Source organism: Biomphalaria glabrata, chromosome 15 (assembly GCF_947242115.1).
Source record: "Biomphalaria glabrata chromosome 15, xgBioGlab47.1, whole genome shotgun sequence".
In the NCBI taxonomy this organism is placed as follows: Eukaryota; Metazoa; Mollusca; class Gastropoda; family Planorbidae; genus Biomphalaria; species Biomphalaria glabrata.
The window spans coordinates 2,703,333-2,721,294 of record NC_074725.1 but is presented as its reverse complement, the minus strand read 5'-3'; the positions used below and the strand labels follow the sequence as shown (position 1 = coordinate 2,721,294).

The window sequence follows — 17,962 nt, the reverse complement described above, 5'->3', positions numbered from 1 at the left end:
TTTATCTTTATTATCTTATCTTTATTGCTTAAATAATAGGTGTTTTAAGTTTCGTGAGGCAATCTTTTTACAGATTCTTCTAACTTTAGTTATTTTTGTGTTATAATATTTTTCCTTACTAATATTTTTTATTGTAATCATCTTATGGTTTTAGATTGTACATTTAAATAGATCTTTCTAGATCTATAACTAGATTATGCATCTAAAATTCAACGGCATTATAGATGTAGTCTTAACATGAATACGATAAATACAAAAACAAAATTTAATAAAATACTCTGAAAGACACAAAGATAAAGGCACATTCCTCGTCCCATATGCTAGGACAAATTTATACAAATGCTCCTTCTTCCCTAGTGCTATTAGAGCATGGAATGGGTTGCCTGAGCTAGCCAGGAAAACCAGTGACTTGGCAGAATTTACGTCATTGGTTAATATGCATGTCTAGATGCTTGACGCGTAGGACGTAATCATCTTTTTTGAAGTAACGTCTGTATCATATAAGATAAGATAAGATAACATAGCTTAGATCTATATCCATCATATAGATAATATATCGATAATACTACGTTCTAGATTCTAGAGTATAAAGCAATGTATATTTGAAACAAAGTTTGCAAGTGCATGCAGGCCTACAATTATTTATTTTTGTTAGATGTACTTCACTATAAACATAATTAATTATCTCTCCGCTAAGCAAATCCGATTATGTCTGTGACGTCTACTAGTGCGTCTGTTAGAAAAGTAAAATAACTTCTGCTAAAATGAACTTTCTTTTCATCAGAGTCATCACCCTTTGTTTCTATTCAGCACATTTTGATGACGCAATACTACTCCAGATAAAACATAACAAACACACAAACACACACTGAGAGATAAATATAATGTGACAATGATCATTGTTTTGAGTACAAGTGTCATATGGATTTGACTTTTGACCTTTGAATGATTTACGATGGCTGTACTCTTACAAGTACTTACTGAAGGTTCATCAACATGTTTTGGAGCAGGAATAAGGTAACGTCCAGTGGTGCTCACGCTATCGTGACATGTAGTAATGGTTTATAACAGATCGATCAAGGGTCTTCCCAATAGTATTACACGGGTTTACCATTAAATGTAATTTTCTTTCTGTGTTAGATCTATCTATCTTACTGTGTTAGATCAATCTATCTTACTGTGTTAGATCAATCTATCTTACTGTGTTAGATCAATCTATCTTACTGTGTTACATCAATCTATCTTACTGTGTTAGATCAATCTATCTTACTGTGCTAGATCAATCTATCTTACTGTGATACATCAAAGTTTCTTTTTAAAATAGATCAAACTATCTTTGTAAAGTACATCAAACTTTTTAAAATAGATCAAACTATCTTTATAATTTAGATCAAACTATCTTTTCAATTTATATCAAACTACTTTTTTAAATATAGATCAAAAATATCTTTTTAATTTAGATCAAACAATCTTTTCAATTTAGATCAAACTATCTTTTTAATTTAGATCAAACTATCTTTTTAATTTAGATCAAACTATCTTTTCAATTTAGATCAAAATATTATTTTAATTTAGATAAACTATCTTTTCAATTTAGATCAAAGTATCTTTTCAATTTAGATCAAACTATCTTTTCAATTTAGATCAAACTATCTTTTCAATTTAGATCAAACTATCTTTTCAATTTAGATCAAACTATCTTTTCAATTTAGATCAAACTATCTTTCTATTCTAGTGCTAAATTTGTTATTTTATATGTATGTTTATTTTATGAGATACTTTTACACTCATTAAAGAGACAAGGTTGTTTGGACATTCTACTATCAACATAACACCCTCGTCAACCACTCAACAGATGAAGCTTATACATTATCTTCCTAACATTCCACTAGGTTTCAAAGGGAAACTACTTTATGCATGGACAATTTCTTCTGTCATTTAATTAAATTTAACATTGTCTCCCTTCTCTTTCTGTTTGCTATCTGTCACACACTCTCTCTTTCTATTCAAACCTCTCTCACACAATTTCTCTTTCTCTCCCTCCCTCTCTTAACGGACACCCTCTCTATCAAACTCTCAGACACACATGTCCTCTCTAACAAACTCTCAGACATACATGTCCTCTCTAACAAACTCTCAGACACACATGTCCTCTCTATTAACCTCTTATACACACATGTCCTCTCTATCAACCTCTCATACACACATGTCCTCTCTATCAAACTCTCAGACACACATGTCCTCTCTATCAAACTCTCCGACACACATGCCCTCTCTATCAACCTCTCCGACTCACATGTCCTCTCTATCAAACTCTCTTTGTGTAAAGTTGGCCCTAGTGTAAAGCAGTGTACAGAGGTCCACACTGTGTATAGTTGGCCCCGTGTACAATTGTATGGGCTGGTTCTCAGTGACCGCGTTCTATCTTTGGCACAAGTGTGTAAAGATGGCCCATGTGTGTACTAATGGCCCCTGTGCGTACAGATGGCCCCTGTGTGTAAACTTAAAGCCAGTTTGTAGAATTAAAACCAATGTCTAGCAGTTAAAAGTAATCTATGTTTATATAACAATCATTGTTTGATCTTTAACTAAAATTATGTTTTAGCTTACAGAGAAATTCAATTGAATGGAAACAAAACCTGTTTTTATACTAAAAATAAATCTTTTAAAACGTTAAACAGTTTTTTTCTCTTAACACAACACATTGAAATATAGAAATGGCAAGATAGAACACAAAATGATGGTCATTCTCTGTCATGTTTGACTCTTAATATATATTTTTTTTATTTAATTATTTTTACAACAGAATTTGTTTCCATTTGTACTTTAGAAAAAAAATTAGAAACCTCTCATATTAAAAAAAAATATTTGTATTTAATCTTCAGATCTTGACATCAAACTCCAATTTTTTTTTCCAGAAAAAAAAAATCTGATGCGAAATCCTATTAGTTTTACATCTATTAAAATTTTACAAGTTTTTGCATTTTGCAGGTGGTTTTAGTTGGGTCAAGGGAGTAGAAGAATGGTCAAACTGACCCTCACCGTCCCCTTTGTTTCTCTCACTTGTTTTCAATTCTATTGGACATTTGCCGATGTTCTGTTTTATTTATTTACATTTTTTTGTTTACAATTGTCTGCTCGAGCAAACTAAGTTTAATTAACGTCACGAAGTTGACTTTCCACTGAGCAGACGTAGCGATATAAATAAGATTCGAATTCTTCTTTTTTTTTTCGCCTTTTATTAACATCTTCCATTGTTCATTGGCATTCAGTCCATCGTATTGTCCCAGTCAGTATTCTTATGTTTACTTTCCACTTTTGCCATGTTGTTAAGTACTTACAAAAGTGGTCAATTGTGTTTGAAATCTAAATCTATTAGTCTTAAGTTGTCACCGATTTTTTCGAAGTTTTTCGATAAAAATAAATATATAATTTTTTTATAATTCGAAAGTAAATAAATAGCTAGAATCTTTTTTCTCTAAATTTTATTATTTTTTTTATTTTTCACACAGTCTTAAAACTAAATGGAAATTTCCATTAAAAATATTCCTAGTTTTAAAAACCTCTTTTATCACATTAAATATAATTTTCTCCCTTTTATAACAGATTGATGTCTTATTGTTTTCAATTCTTCAACATTTCTTATTTTATTCAATTAACAAAAAATCAAATTAATTAATTTAATATTTACATTAGTCAATTACTTACCTTGTAAACTAAATCTAAGAGTTTATGTTTTGAAAATTTCCCGTAATTCCATCCAAAGAACAGAAAAAAGTTTGATAAGACATTGAGTTTGTTTCAGAATCAGATACGATTTAATCTGAAAAACACATCGCTTTCTAATTATTAAAAGAAGAGAAATTAAACTGACACCAAAATCTCAAGTTATAATATTATCTAGATCGAGATCTTATTTTGAAATATCTCTCCGCAGACGTGAGCGAAAAAAAAACACACGTCTGATTATCGTTCTTTGATATTCGTGAAATGAGTCCCCAATACAAGTGAATATAAATGGAAATTGCGAGTTTGTTTCGTTTCTGTTTTCAGTTTTTTTTTTTATATCTTAAAGTACAATTCAAAACAACTTCTCCCGTAGTTGCAATAATAATAATTTTTTTTTTAAAGACGGCAAAACAACACGGTCTCGCGATCGCACGAACGCACTTGAGAGCGCACAAAGTGGCCTGTTCCAAGCTGGGAATCAGTTCTGCTGAGACACCTAGCTTTGTCAATGGACTCATCGGAATTAGGGGACAGTGAGCGGCCTGCTCCCCGTCTACCCCCCCAGCCCTAGGTCTAACGTGAACTTCCCCCTTAAAGTACATTGCCATAGCGTTCAAACTGGCGATTATTTTTTTTTCTCCTTACTCTAAATTATTAACCCTAAAAGTGCTTTTGCACTGCAGCATTGAGCTTTTAAAGTGCTATTGGACTCCAGCACGAGAGGCTATAAGTACGACGGGCATGTTCCGTACCGCAAAAGAGTGCAAACGTGCCACAAACATTGGTCATTGTGTGCGAATAGCGGTCGGATGTCGGGTGACAATAGCCGACGGGAGGTCAAAAACCCGAATAGACTCGTTATCAGGTTACCGGGGAAAATAAACCCAGCTATGGGGGTGGTGGAATTAGGTTGAAATTACAGGCTCAGGTGGGTGAGTTTTCATGGTGCAATTAGAAGAGGAAGTCTATTAATCTTGAACTTATTTAAAGATAGTAGACTTTGTGCTTTTAAAGACCTGACCTCAGGGTGAGACTAGCTCTTTATTTTGAAGTACAAAGTAGTCGAATTGCATGTTTGTAGTTGTTAGTGCAGACTTAGTTAAAGTATTTCCAGTCTAGCATTTGTTCTAAGCACTAGGGGTGCCAAAAAAAGTCTGGACTGTCGTTCGATGGTTCATGGGTTCGAACCCTGCCCCCCAGCCATCCCCGCCGTCCGAGGAGGTTTGGGCTAGGATGCAATTATCTTCACATTTGATGGGACATCCGTAATGTGTATAACAAAGAAACAAAACCAAGCCCCTAGGATAATGTCTTTTTCGGGATCTTTTGGCGCCTCTGAGTCCACCCAGCTGTAATGGGTACCTGACATTAGTTGGGGAAAAGTAAATGCGGCTGGTTGTTATGCTGGCCACATAACACCCTAGTTAACCGTGGGCCACAGAAAAAGATGACCTTTATATCATCTGCCCTAAAGATCACAAGGTCTGAAAGGAAAACTTTACTTTTTTTTTAACTTAGGAAAATGTTAGGATCTACTTATGATTTCTTCTGACTGACATTCACATCAAGTCAGCGCTAAACAGCAAACAGTCATTCATATTTTCTTCTTTGTCGTTCATAATATTTTCTTATTAAATTATATTTTAATTTAATGCGAATGTCTTCGAATCCGAAAAAAATTACGAAAGCTTGCAGGATTTTACACAGGTTTGAAGACCGTGCGAAACATATGACCTACATATTTTTCTGCCTCTGTTATAGATGAAGCCATTCTCCGCTAAAAGTCGATCCGAATTCTCTTCATGTCATTTGTGCCTTTTGAATTCGGCGGTACTTTCCCTTTGAGTCTTAAAGTTGGGTCTCCATTTAAAAAAAAAAAAAAAACAGCCTCGCAATACTAGAAAGAGAAAGCCCAGATACAATTTTGTAAAGTGGTGGCTGCAGTAGAAATGTAAAGAAAAAAAAACACTCTCAAATTAGTCAAAAACCATTATACTAATTATTTATACGAAGCCTCAATAGATAGATAGATAGATAGATTCTGATAGATTCTGATAGATAGATAGATAGATAGATAGATAGATAGATAGATAGATAGATAGATTCTGATAGATTCTGATAGATAGATAGATAGATAGATAGATAGATAGATAGATAGATAGATAGATAGATAGATAGATAGATAGATAGATAGATAGATAGATAGATAATTTAAGATAAAGAAATTAAAGATAAAAACAACAAGGACTCTATACTAAAGCTATTTCGATTTCTTTCTTATATTTGTAATACTCTTAAAGATAGAATCATAGCTTGAGCTCGTCTCGATCGTCCCGGGTTTGAAACCTGCTCGCTGCCATCCCCCTCCTTACTGGGGGGGGGGGGGGGGGGGAGAGGGCTAGGCTAGGATTTCTAAAGATCATCAATTCTGAAAGAACATCCAAAATATGTAAATTAAAAAAAAATAAGGAAAAAAAAAACACTACAGTTAAAGTTTTTCAAAAATGTGGCAAAACATTGTGACATATCATGTGACCTCACATGAATCTAACGAAAATGTATACCAAATTCTAATAAGATTCGTCAAACGGTGTTGGTTTCTATTAATGGCATTCACAGATCCCACAATTCCTTTTACTATTGAAAATGTATGCCCCTTATTATAAGGGTTTTGATACTCGGTCGTCTGGTTGTAGCTGCAGACAGCTAGCATAACTAAATCGTTGTAGGTGTGTTAGTTTCTAAGTGCCGAAATTCAATGGAACTTGGACAAACTGCTTTTTAAACCAACTTAAATATTACTTTTATCAATGATGATTTTGCACAAGATGTAACTCTCTGTCATTCGTCCCTGGCCTGTACACCCCCACTTCAATATTCACTTTCTTATTAATAACCTGACGACAAAGTCCCTCGTGGTTACATCAGAATCTGTTGACCTAATGGAAACACCGTAGTTGTGCTCATGGTTACATCAGAGACACACAAAATCCACTCCATAACAAAAAAAAAAGGGGGGGATAGTGCTTATTAAAAGCTGAACAGTTTATATTTTGTGTACAATTTTACAAATCAGGATAGAATTACTAATGAGAGCTTGCTGTTAATGATTGCTAATTAGCAAAGATCATTTTATGTTGAACATGGCCAAAGTGAATGTTCGGTTAAACAAAAACTAGAACGCAGTATGAAAAGGCTTCGATTTAAAACAAAATGATTTAGATCTAGATCGTCTGCTGTCGAATGTAGCGCAAAGAGGGATTGTAGAGGCGGGAAAAATAAGGGGAGGGGGGGGGGGGTAATGGTGTCAAGAGGGAGAGGGAGGGAGTTAAAAACTCGGTCGTCAACTTGTTTTCCTCCACGCCTTTGACCTGATAAATCTGGGGGGCGGGGGGGGCGGGGGGAATTATATATGTCGGTGACGTGGAAAGACACCAGGCTGTCAGAAGTATGCTGAGCATAATGTCACCGCGCGCGCGCGTGCATTCGTCTTGAGAGTGTACATGTGTGTACATGCGTCTGCCCTTTGTTTCAACGAAAAAAAAAAAAGGCCTGAAAGTAGTCTAGACTATGCCGCAGACGCGAGTTTGTTGTTCCCGCGTAATGAGAGACGGAAACGAGGAGAAGGGGATGGGGTAGGTTGAGACTGAAGACAGCGTTGGTCCCCTTATCAATGAGTCTGTAACATAACAAATGCGGGGAAGAAGAATGTGTGTTTTCTGTTTTCGCGTATAACCTATTATCTGGGGGTCACCCATTTTTTTTTTCTGTCTTCAAGATTTAAAAAGTAGGCCTACTCTATTAAATCAGAGGCGTCCTCAACAGTATCTAGGACCCTGGGCGAGTGTCATATGAGGGCCACAAATATGTGGACGGATGGGCTGACGATGACAAAAGATTCCCTTAATATCGCGGGGCCCCCATTAGGCGCGGAGCCTGGTGCGGTTGCCCCACTCGCCACCCTCTAAGGCCGCCTATGTCATGTAATTAATTTAAATATCTATAATATTTGGAAGCAATTGTCCCTTAAAACTTGCAAAATTATTGTGCAAATAGGTCTTCCTTGCTTTCACGAGTAATACAGTTTAAAAGGGCAGTAAACACATTAGAACTCGAGAGAAAAAAAAAGCTATGAGTGATCCGCCCTTCCATCAGGAATGTACTTCTGAATACCAAAACAATATAAGCACAAAGCAAGTCAGTGACCTAGATAATTGAGTGACAAACACAGAAGCGCTGATCTCCCCGAAGATTGGCCGATATGATACCGAAACAAGGGAAGTAATAGCATGCACCACTGCAACTGTGACAAATAAACATTGAAAAAAAAAAATCGCGGTGCGGCAGTTCGACTCTAGATAAAGTTTACGCATGTAAGGCTAGAGCTTATGTCAGATATATCGAACAAATGAGGGATCTTTGGATTTTAAATTGAGGATTATGCTGTAATCAAAGACTTTTAGTTCAAAACGAGGCTATACGTGACGTATACTGACGAAGTCAAGAATAAAACTAGCATAAATTACTTGAAGAAAGAAGACTTCGATGTTAGAGAGTGCGGGGATCCATTCAGTTTATGTTGTAGTTGAAAGACCAGACCATAGACATATATATATAGACTGGACGATAAAGAACAAATTATTATCGGAAATATTTGGGAAAAGATAAGTTTGTAGATCCACATCACAAACCTATATATATTTGCCTATGTCTATGATTATAAAACAAAGACAAAATATTGGGAATATGGCAGTTTTGCACTTTTCAAAACTAAAGATCAAAGGTATATATTGGCTGAAATGTTAGTCCTAAAATTTATAGCTCAATCGCCGCCATTTTTTTTTCACATAGATATAGTACATAAAACATATTGACTCCCCCCAAATAAAAATAACTTCCTACTTCCAGTCTATATTTATTTATGTCTATGGACCAGACTTATTCTCATAATTATGACACTAACACCAGATGGCCTAGACCTATATTAGTGTGTGTGTGCACGTGTTTTAAGGTTAGAGCTAGATCTGCGGTTCTCAACCTTTTATGCTCAGCGACCCCTTTTTACAATCCCCCACTCTGCCGCGACCCCCCCCCCCACACACACATACAGCAATAGAAGAGAAGACAATTTTCGATGGTCTTAGGCGACCCCTGGCAAATCGTCATTCGACCCCCAAGGGGGTCGCGACCCACAGGTTGAGAACCCCTGAGCTAGAGAGAATAGAGAGAGAGACAGAAGAGAGAGAGAGGGAGACAGAAGAGAGGGAGACAGAAGAGAAAGAGAGGGAGACAGAAGAGAGAGAGAGAGAAAAGAGGGGGAGAATAGTACATGAATAAATAAGAGGTGACCTTATTACAAGTTTGATTTGTAATTAGTAAGCTGGCGCTTATTTCGAAGTGAAATATTGCCATATAAGGAATATGACGAACACATTCTTAATATCACTACAAAGAGACTTAATAGTAGGAATTGAAGTTTGCTCCTGTAACCTACATTTCTTTTCTTACTGCTCGCATGGCAACGAGAAAGCAAAAAGTTCTTTTATGAATTTATCCCTGCATTTGGAACAAGAAGTTCATCCTTATCTTTCTGATTTTTTTTTTAAAATTTATTTCAATGAATAAAGTTGTTTTTTTTACTTCTGTGATTCTAGATCTAGAATATTCTAGGGACTCAAAATGTAGTGACTTAAAATGTAGTGACTTAAAATGTAGTGACTTAAAATGTAGTGACTTAAAATGTAGTGATTTAAAATATGATTTAAAATGTAGTGACTTAAAATGTAGTGACTTAAAATGAAGTGATTTAAAATGTAGTGATTTAAATATGTAGTGACTTAAAATGTAGTGACTCAAAACGTAGTGACTCAAAATGTAGTGACTCAAAACGTAGTGACTTAAAATGTAGTGACTCAAAACGTAGTGACTCAAAATGTAGTGACTCAAAATGTAGTGACTTAAAATGTAGTGACTCAAAATTTAGTGACTTAAAACGTAGTGACTTAAAATGTAGTGACATAAAATGTTGTGACTTAAAATGTAGTGATTCCATTTGCGCTTCCCTCTAAGAGACGGCTCTAGTTTTCGTCCTGGCCATTACAACCATATTCTAGACTATCTGTTTCTATGACGCCATTATTTGTTATCGATGTTTTTGTGAAGACGTCTTGTAACCATGAGACGAAATAAAATGCTATAAGATGAAGTCTCTTTTAATTCATTGATTTTATTTGTCTACATTCATTTTATATCTGAATCAACAAAACATGGTGTCAGAAGTGGAAACATTATGTGGTGCGCACGCTTATGACATTTATTCTAAGCGTTACTAACTAATAATTAGCTGCATGATAATAGTTTTAAATAGCACACCCATTCGGTGATTTTTTGTTGTTATCTGCGTGAGTAATTGTGAGTGTGTATGTGTTTAAGTCGTCAATTTCTCTCTCATCTATGTATGTTGAACTCAAAAGTAGAATATCAATGCGTGTGTTGCATGTTTTGTGTATGTGTTTTTTGATGCACTCACGATTTGACAATAAAGTGCATAAAAAATATATGATTAATAGTTTGTAAATAATTAGGTTCGTGTGTTCCTTATCTTGAAGTCGGGGAACAATAGTGAAAGGGATACATACAGAGAGAAAGAGAGAGAGAGAGAGAGGGAGAGAAAGTATGGAGGTAAATTTAATGGAGGTAGCCAAGAGGTCACTTCCACTTGTCATTTGTTGACTAGCTTCAGGTTCAGGAAGAGTCCACATCTAACCAAGGGGTGTTCTGACTCAAACTTGGCATGTTTTCCTCAAATGGGCTCGCCCAATAAATACATGTTTTTGATTCCACGGCTACAGCGTATCTCCAGCCATGATTTACCGCTGTCATTCAATCTACCCTCCCAAAGGTAAACCAGGTCGGAAGAGTCCATTTTGAAATAGGGTTGGGGTTTTTACCGAAAATAATAATAATAAAAAAAAGTATTTTCATTATCTCTTTCCTGATCTCTGTCATGTTTTGAAACGAAAGAAGTACAAACCAAACGATAACATGTATTTTTAAAAATGAAGTAAATAAAACGAAAGAAGTACAAACCAAACGATAACATGTATTTTTAAAAATGAAATAAATATACCAAATATAGTAGTCCTTAATAGTTGAAAATACGGAATGATTGGCACTTTGAAACAAATAGAACAAGTTGGGATAGAGCTGAATCCCCCAGACTCAAGCCCTTGTCAACATAATCGGGATTGTTACCCAGAATTCAGGGACGTTGGTTAACCCCCCACCCCAAGCTATTAATAGAAATATTTGTGGAAATAAACACTTTTTTGTGTGTGTCTTGGAGTTAATCTTATGGTATGCTACTACGCTGTGAACCCAAGTATGCTAGTACGCTGTGAACCCAAGTATGCTAGTACGCTGTGAACCCAAGTATACTAGTACGCTGTGAACCCAAGTATGCTAGTACGCTGTGAACCCAAGTATGCTAGTACGCTGTGAACCCAAGTATGCTAGTACGCTGTGAACCCAAGTATGCTAGTACGCTGTGAACCCAAGTATGCTAGTACGCTGTGAACCCAAGTATGCTAGTACGCTGTGAACCCAAGTATGCTAGTACGCTGTGAACCCAAGTATGCTAGTACGCTGTGAACCCACCCAAGTATGCTAGTACGCTGTGAACCCAAGTATGCTAGTACACTGTGAACCCAAGTATGCTAGTACGCTGTGAACCCAAGTATGCTAGTACGCTGTGAACCCAAGTATGCTAGTACGCTGTGAACCCAAGTATGCTAGTACGCTGTGAACCCAAGACTCCTCAGACATAGCCATGAGCTTCGATCTCATTTAATGTATATATATATATATATATGAGGTATTGGCTTCGTTTTCAAAGATTAAGGATGAGTGTAGTATTTCACCTCACTACGCAAGCCCAGTTGCGACCTGCATATTTTGTCCCTTCTAATGCAGACAAAGCGGCTATCCAAGTTTTTTTTTTTTACTCATCTATAAGATGGTGTAAGTTTGTTGTTAGTTTAATTATGGTATCCTTCAGTGCCTATGTATATGTCTATTATATGTATATGTATATACATATATTATATATATTTAATATATATATTATAAGGTTTAATCATGTGCTGTACAGAGGCGGCTCCCTTAGAATTTAAGTAACGAAAAACAAATCAGACTGTAGTGTCACGGTCAGGGAGTGGAGAACGCTCTTTAAACTTTAACTCAGCTTTCGTTTGAAATTATTTTTTGTTAAAATTTGTTTTAAATCTGGATCTAGTTGTTTTGTAAATTCTCACTTGGACGAAAAAACGAAACAGGCGTACAGACAAACATACTCACGCGTGAACAGGCAAAAGTGCATTCGACGCGGTGCTCACGAAAACATGGTTGAAATATTAGTTTGGAGGTCAGCACTGGTGGGGGTGGGGGGGGGGAGATGAACTAGTCTTGTGGAAGGTTGGCAGTAAGTGCCGACGCTGAAAGGGAAGAAAAAAAGGGGGAGGGGCGGAGAATGAGAAAAAAATATTGTTTAAGAAAAATGGTCTTAGCCAAAGCAGGCATGATGGCCTTAAGTGAGTTAAGTCTGGAACACTTCTGGTATTGTGGAAGCAGGTGCGGCGTAAGAGGAGAAGTGAATCAACTGCTACATGAGTTCATATACTTTTTAACTTTACAACAATACTTTAATATGGGTGACACTAGGTGCTATGTGACAGGTGCTCCTTCAGTGGGAGCTATCGAAAAACTGCTATTAGTGAAGCTCCTGAACAAGTGCATGTATGGAAGATACCGAATACGTGCTTTTATGAGAGCTGCCGAATAAGTGCTTCTATGGGGGCTACCGAATAAGTGCTTTGGAGAAGCTACCGAATAAGTACTTCTATGGGGGCTACCGAATAAGTGCTTTGGAGAAGCTACCGAATAAGTACTTCTATGGGGGCTACCGAATAAGAGCTTTGGAGAAGCTACCGAATAAGTGCTTTGCAGAAGATACCGAATACGTGCTTTTATGAGAGCTGCCGAATAAGTACTTCTATGGGGGCTACCGAATAAGTGCTTTGGAGATGCTACCGAATAAGTACTTCTATGGGGGCTACCGAATAAGTGCTTTGGAGAAGCTACCGAATAAGTACTTCTATGGGGGCTACCGAATAAGTGCTTTGGAGAAGCTACCGAATAAGTGCTTTTAGGAGAGCTGTCTAATAAGTGCTTTTTATTGGAAGTTAATTTATTGCTACTATGAGAGCCACGTTTTAATTGTTTGAAATCATCACAGTGAAGATGTATGCTTAGACTGTTTGTTTGTTATGATGTGTAACTAGACTGTTTGTTTGTGATGATTTATAACTAGACTGTTTGTTTGTGATGATTTGTGACTAGACTGTTTGTTTGTGATGATTTGTGACTAGACTGTTTGTTTGTGAAGATGTATTCCTAGACTGATTGTTTGTGAAGATTTTTTATTAGATGTATGACTAATCTGTTTGTTTGTAAAGATGTATTCCTAGACTGTTTGTTTGTGAGATGTATAACTAGACTGTTTATGTGTGAAGATATATTCCTAGACTGTTTGTTTGTAAGATGTATTCCTAGACTGTTTGTTTGTGAAGATGTATTCCTAGACTGTTTGTTTGTGAAGATGTATTCCTAGATTGTTTGTGTGTGAGATGTATAACTAGACTGTTAGTCTGAGCCTAGTTGTTAAAAATTTTTCCAGTGACTATTGTACGACTTCCACAGGACAACACAATTTAAAATATTGACATATGCGCATCTAAAACATGTACATATCAAATGCTCACATGTTGTCTGACCAAATAAAACTAATAGGAGGGAGTGGGGTTATCCTTACTGCTTTAATCTGAAGATTTCTCTGTGATAATGCCCTAGATTGCTAGAATGAATTCACTTTTTTAAGCGTGTACCTGAACATAGCGGCTATGAAACTAGGTTTATATTGATCATCATTCCTCTGGTATTGTAAGGCAAGTATATAGAGCAACATTGTTGTATGTCTCATCTTGAGACGCTCTATTCTATGTCTGAAGCATAGACTTATATATAGTATATCTAGACTGGAGATTGAGATTTTAAAACTCTACAAAAAATGTGAAAATTTATTTTTTTTTAAGTTGAAACAAGGTGTTGTTTTGTAAAGTAGTTATAAGAAGTAAATTTATTGTTTTTTATTTCAACCCTAACCTATGTAACATATAATTTAATTTTTAGATCTAGATCTAGTAATGAACATCAAAAATAAGAGTACTCTCGTCTCATGATTATTATTTTGCAATTTTTAGATAAATAATCTAGAAAGATCTAGGTAATCAATCTATTTAAATGTACATGATTAAAATCAACAGACATGAATTATTTCGATCTAGGATTTGTGAAACATTATCTCAATGGAAACTAACAGGTAATGGCTTTGTTTCATATATTAGCGTGAATATATAGTTGTGTGATTAATAGCCTATTCTAAAGAAAATCCGAGAAATGATTTTGCAATATTTTGCATTAATTCTAAACTTTAAAAACTAAAGATCATTACTTTTTTTTAAGACAGAAAAGACTGATTTGGGCGACTATATATATATATAGGTCTGTGATCAATCACGGATAAGAATTAATTTCCGGTTTCCAGTCTAGATAAAATATATTTAAGTCTGTGGTCTGAAGTCTCTAGAAGCTTGTTTCGCTAAAAAGCGGACTTCTTGTTTTTAAATTTCCGTTTTTTTTTTTTTTTGAAGAAAAAAAAAAAGATGAATAAAAGCTTGAAGACCATGTGCTGGGAGACCTTAACTTTGGAAGAGAAAGACCAAAAGTGTAAGAGAGCGTGAAAGAAAGAGGGAGACCTAAAGTGTGGGAGAGGCGGAATGTAAGAGGCAATCAATACAGAGAGACGAGCGAAAGAATGAGAGAGGCAGAGAGAGAGGAGGGAGAGAGAGAGAGGGTGGGGGGCAAAAGAGAGAAATAAAAAAAAAAGCAAGAAATATAAAAAGAAAAAAAAAGACAGTTTCATGAAATAAAGAGAGATACAAGAAGAAAGAATAGAGAAGAAAGAGTGCGAGTCAGAAAATTAAAGAAATAATAAAGAAAAGATAAAGATACGAAAAGAAAGAATAGTAAAGATACTGAGACTTGGGTTTGGAGGTCAAGGTCACCAAATAGAACAGCTTAGAATGCCAGGCTACAATATAGCAGACATGGCAGACAATAACATGGCAGACAACAACACGGCGCGCTAAATGTACAACAAACATACGCCAGATGCTTCTCAGATTTATAATGGCAGGGACATATAAAAGTTGCATTTACAATCAGAGTAACAGCTTAAAGAAACAAATGTTAGGTTGAACATGGGCTGTGGTGGTCAAGGGAGTAAAGCGCTTTGCTCAAAGGGCCTTTAATCGAATCAACAAATGTTGGGGAATCGTTTGGGCGGCATGTCATTGTGCTGGCCATACCTCATCCTTATAGCTTGTGGCACTCATCCTTTCTACAACCTTTAAACCTGTAAACCTTTAACTTTCACGAGGAAGCTTCATCTCACTTCGCCCTAGGCTAGCGTCGTGTGACTGCTGCGACAGATTGCAAAAGTACTGCTTAAAATACTGCTTTGGGCTACTCCAAGCTACAAGAATACTGCCTGGTTTTGTGGTATGCGCTCTGGACTGTAATTCTATGTTCCCGGTTTTGAACCCTGCACGTCACCATTTCCCGCGTCCTGCTGAAAGTTTTGGCTAGTATGTAATAAATTTAAAATCTGAAGGAACATCCAACTCATGAACAAGCAATTATTATAATTCCTTTAAAAAAAAAACTTTCTAAGGGGAAGAACTCCGCTCTTACAACTATATCTATCAATAATGAGGAAGTTATTTCCCTTATTCCATATCAATCAAATAAATTAATTTTCAATAATTAATTGACTAATTGTTTTTTTTTCCTTGATTTAAGTTTTGTTAGGTACAATAATTAATTGTTTTACGTTTCAACTTGATTGGAGAACCCTACAAATCTATCTATGAATACTGGAGGATTAATTTCCCTTGTTGGTATCAAACAAAAATAATTAAAATAATTAAGTGCCAGTAATTAATTGAATAATTAATTGTTTATATTGATTCATGTCTTTTATACGCCAATGAATAATTTGGCAAAGTTTCGACTTCATCTGAGAAGGGGAGCGGAAGGAATAATGTGTACACACTTTTTACCAGACAGACAGACAGACAGACAGAGTGAGTTGACATAAGCCTTGTAGGACAGAATTCAAAGAAACTATATGCAGGCGTTATCAATGATTTTTTAATACAAAGCTTCCTGTTGTTACACTAATTTTTTTTTCTGGCGACATTCTTTAGGTGCACTCCTTTGACTACACTATCGAAGTGACTAACTGTAGGCCTTACAATAAACAGCGACTAATAAAGTGACATAAGCATCTTATCTTATCTTATATAATACAGACGTTACTTCATACCTTGATGATACTTATTAAATGAACTTGACTTTTGTAGCAGGTCAATACAAAATCATACCTTACTGACCATGAAGAACTTTTTTTTTTGGCGAGTGTCACGTGGTACACTGTCAAGGTTGCCCATTTTAGCTTCTGGTAGCTTCGAGTTTCTGCACAGAAGAGTAAATAATACTGTGGTGATTATGTTTGTATATAGGATTGTAAACAGCAGTTGATATAACCTGGGTTATAAGATTCAAGGAATTCTATGTTTATTTATTATTTTTACTATTGTTTCATTGGTCCATTGGTTGGGACAGAGTGACGGCGCTTGATTTTTGTTATTGTTGTTGTTAGAGGCCTGAGTTATGGAGCCTTATATGAGTAATATAGAAGTCAGTTTCATAATTATGTATATATTCAGTTAGTAGACATTTGACGTGTTGTCTTCAGCTACAGTTACCCTTATTACTTTGATTAAAGTTATATTTTTTTTGTTAATTCATCTCTGGCGTCTCTTTGCGATATTGAAAGAAGTATTGCTAGTACCTTCTGTGTCAAGTATAATTCCAGTGAGGAGTTCACAACAATGGAGATAATTGGTTTCCGGTGCTAGAAAATTAGAGAACTTTCAATTTCTGAGTTCCAGAGCTTATAAATTGAAAAGACAAGCTTATATCGGGGTCCCTTCAGTCTAGAGTCTCAAAGTTTAGTTAAAGTCAACGTTTGAGAATCTGTTATTGAGCTTGAAAAAAATATTATTGCTATGTATATATAAGTTTCATAGGGGATTGTGGAAACATTAGAAGCACAAATGTCGAGGTCAGCAAGAAAGAAGGATGTTTATTGGCGTAGAATATATAATAGAGATCATAGTGTCCCAGGAAGTTAATAAGAGTTTAGCTAGGTAGAGATAGTTCTTGTTGCTGTAATTTGATACGGATGACTGTGAGACGCGTACAACAAGAACGTTCCTCACAGGTCAAGGAGTGACGTGTCTTGTACCTGGCCTTTTGTTCATTGAAAAGATGAATATGCTTATATGCTAGACCAAAATGTATTTAAAGCCTTGATTTTGTTAGACTCAAATTTTGGAGAGAGTGGTAGGCTAAAGAGAGAACTGTCTGTAGAATGTCTTATGAAAACTGGTACAAAGATTAGACTTGTGTTTGCTGTTACATGATTACATAAATAATCCGCAACAAACGACCTTTCGCACCATCACAATATCAGTGTTTTAAATCTTTTCATAACTTAAAGGATTCCATTTTTATTTCGTAAAGAGGAGTTTTGTGATTTCTTCACTTAAAGTATTCATTATCAGAATTAACCTCTGAAAATGCAAAGGCTTATTGACCACATAAAACATCTGCAACAGCGAGCTTAAAGAAGGGGAATGCGTATTGAGGACCACATGGATCCACACCCTGAAGACCAGCTCAGTTACTAGCTTACCTTAACTTGTATAGATGCGAATACTTAGCATCAAAAGCTTCCTACAGAGGCAGCTGTATAGATGCGAATACTTAGCATCAAAAGCTTCCTACAGAGGCAGCTCTTACAATGGCAGCTGGGATACATATTAGAGACCAAAAGGAAAGCTACTACCGAAAGCAGATGTAAACAGCGAAAAGAGAACTTAGATTGACCACCAGTAGACAACGGGCTTGTCTGCGTTGGGTGTAGCAAAATATGTAAGCCACAGCCAGGTCTACGGATCCAAATGAAATATGCACTCCTCCTTAACCTTTC

General features: G+C 35.9%; 1 protein-coding gene across 1 annotated transcript in view; it reads left to right on the top strand.

Annotated features, from left to right (window-relative positions):
* LOC106076612 (ras-associated and pleckstrin homology domains-containing protein 1-like) overlaps positions 1 to 17,962 on the top strand; it is a 113,785-nt gene that overhangs the window by 26,458 nt on the left and 69,365 nt on the right. The window lies entirely within an intron of this gene.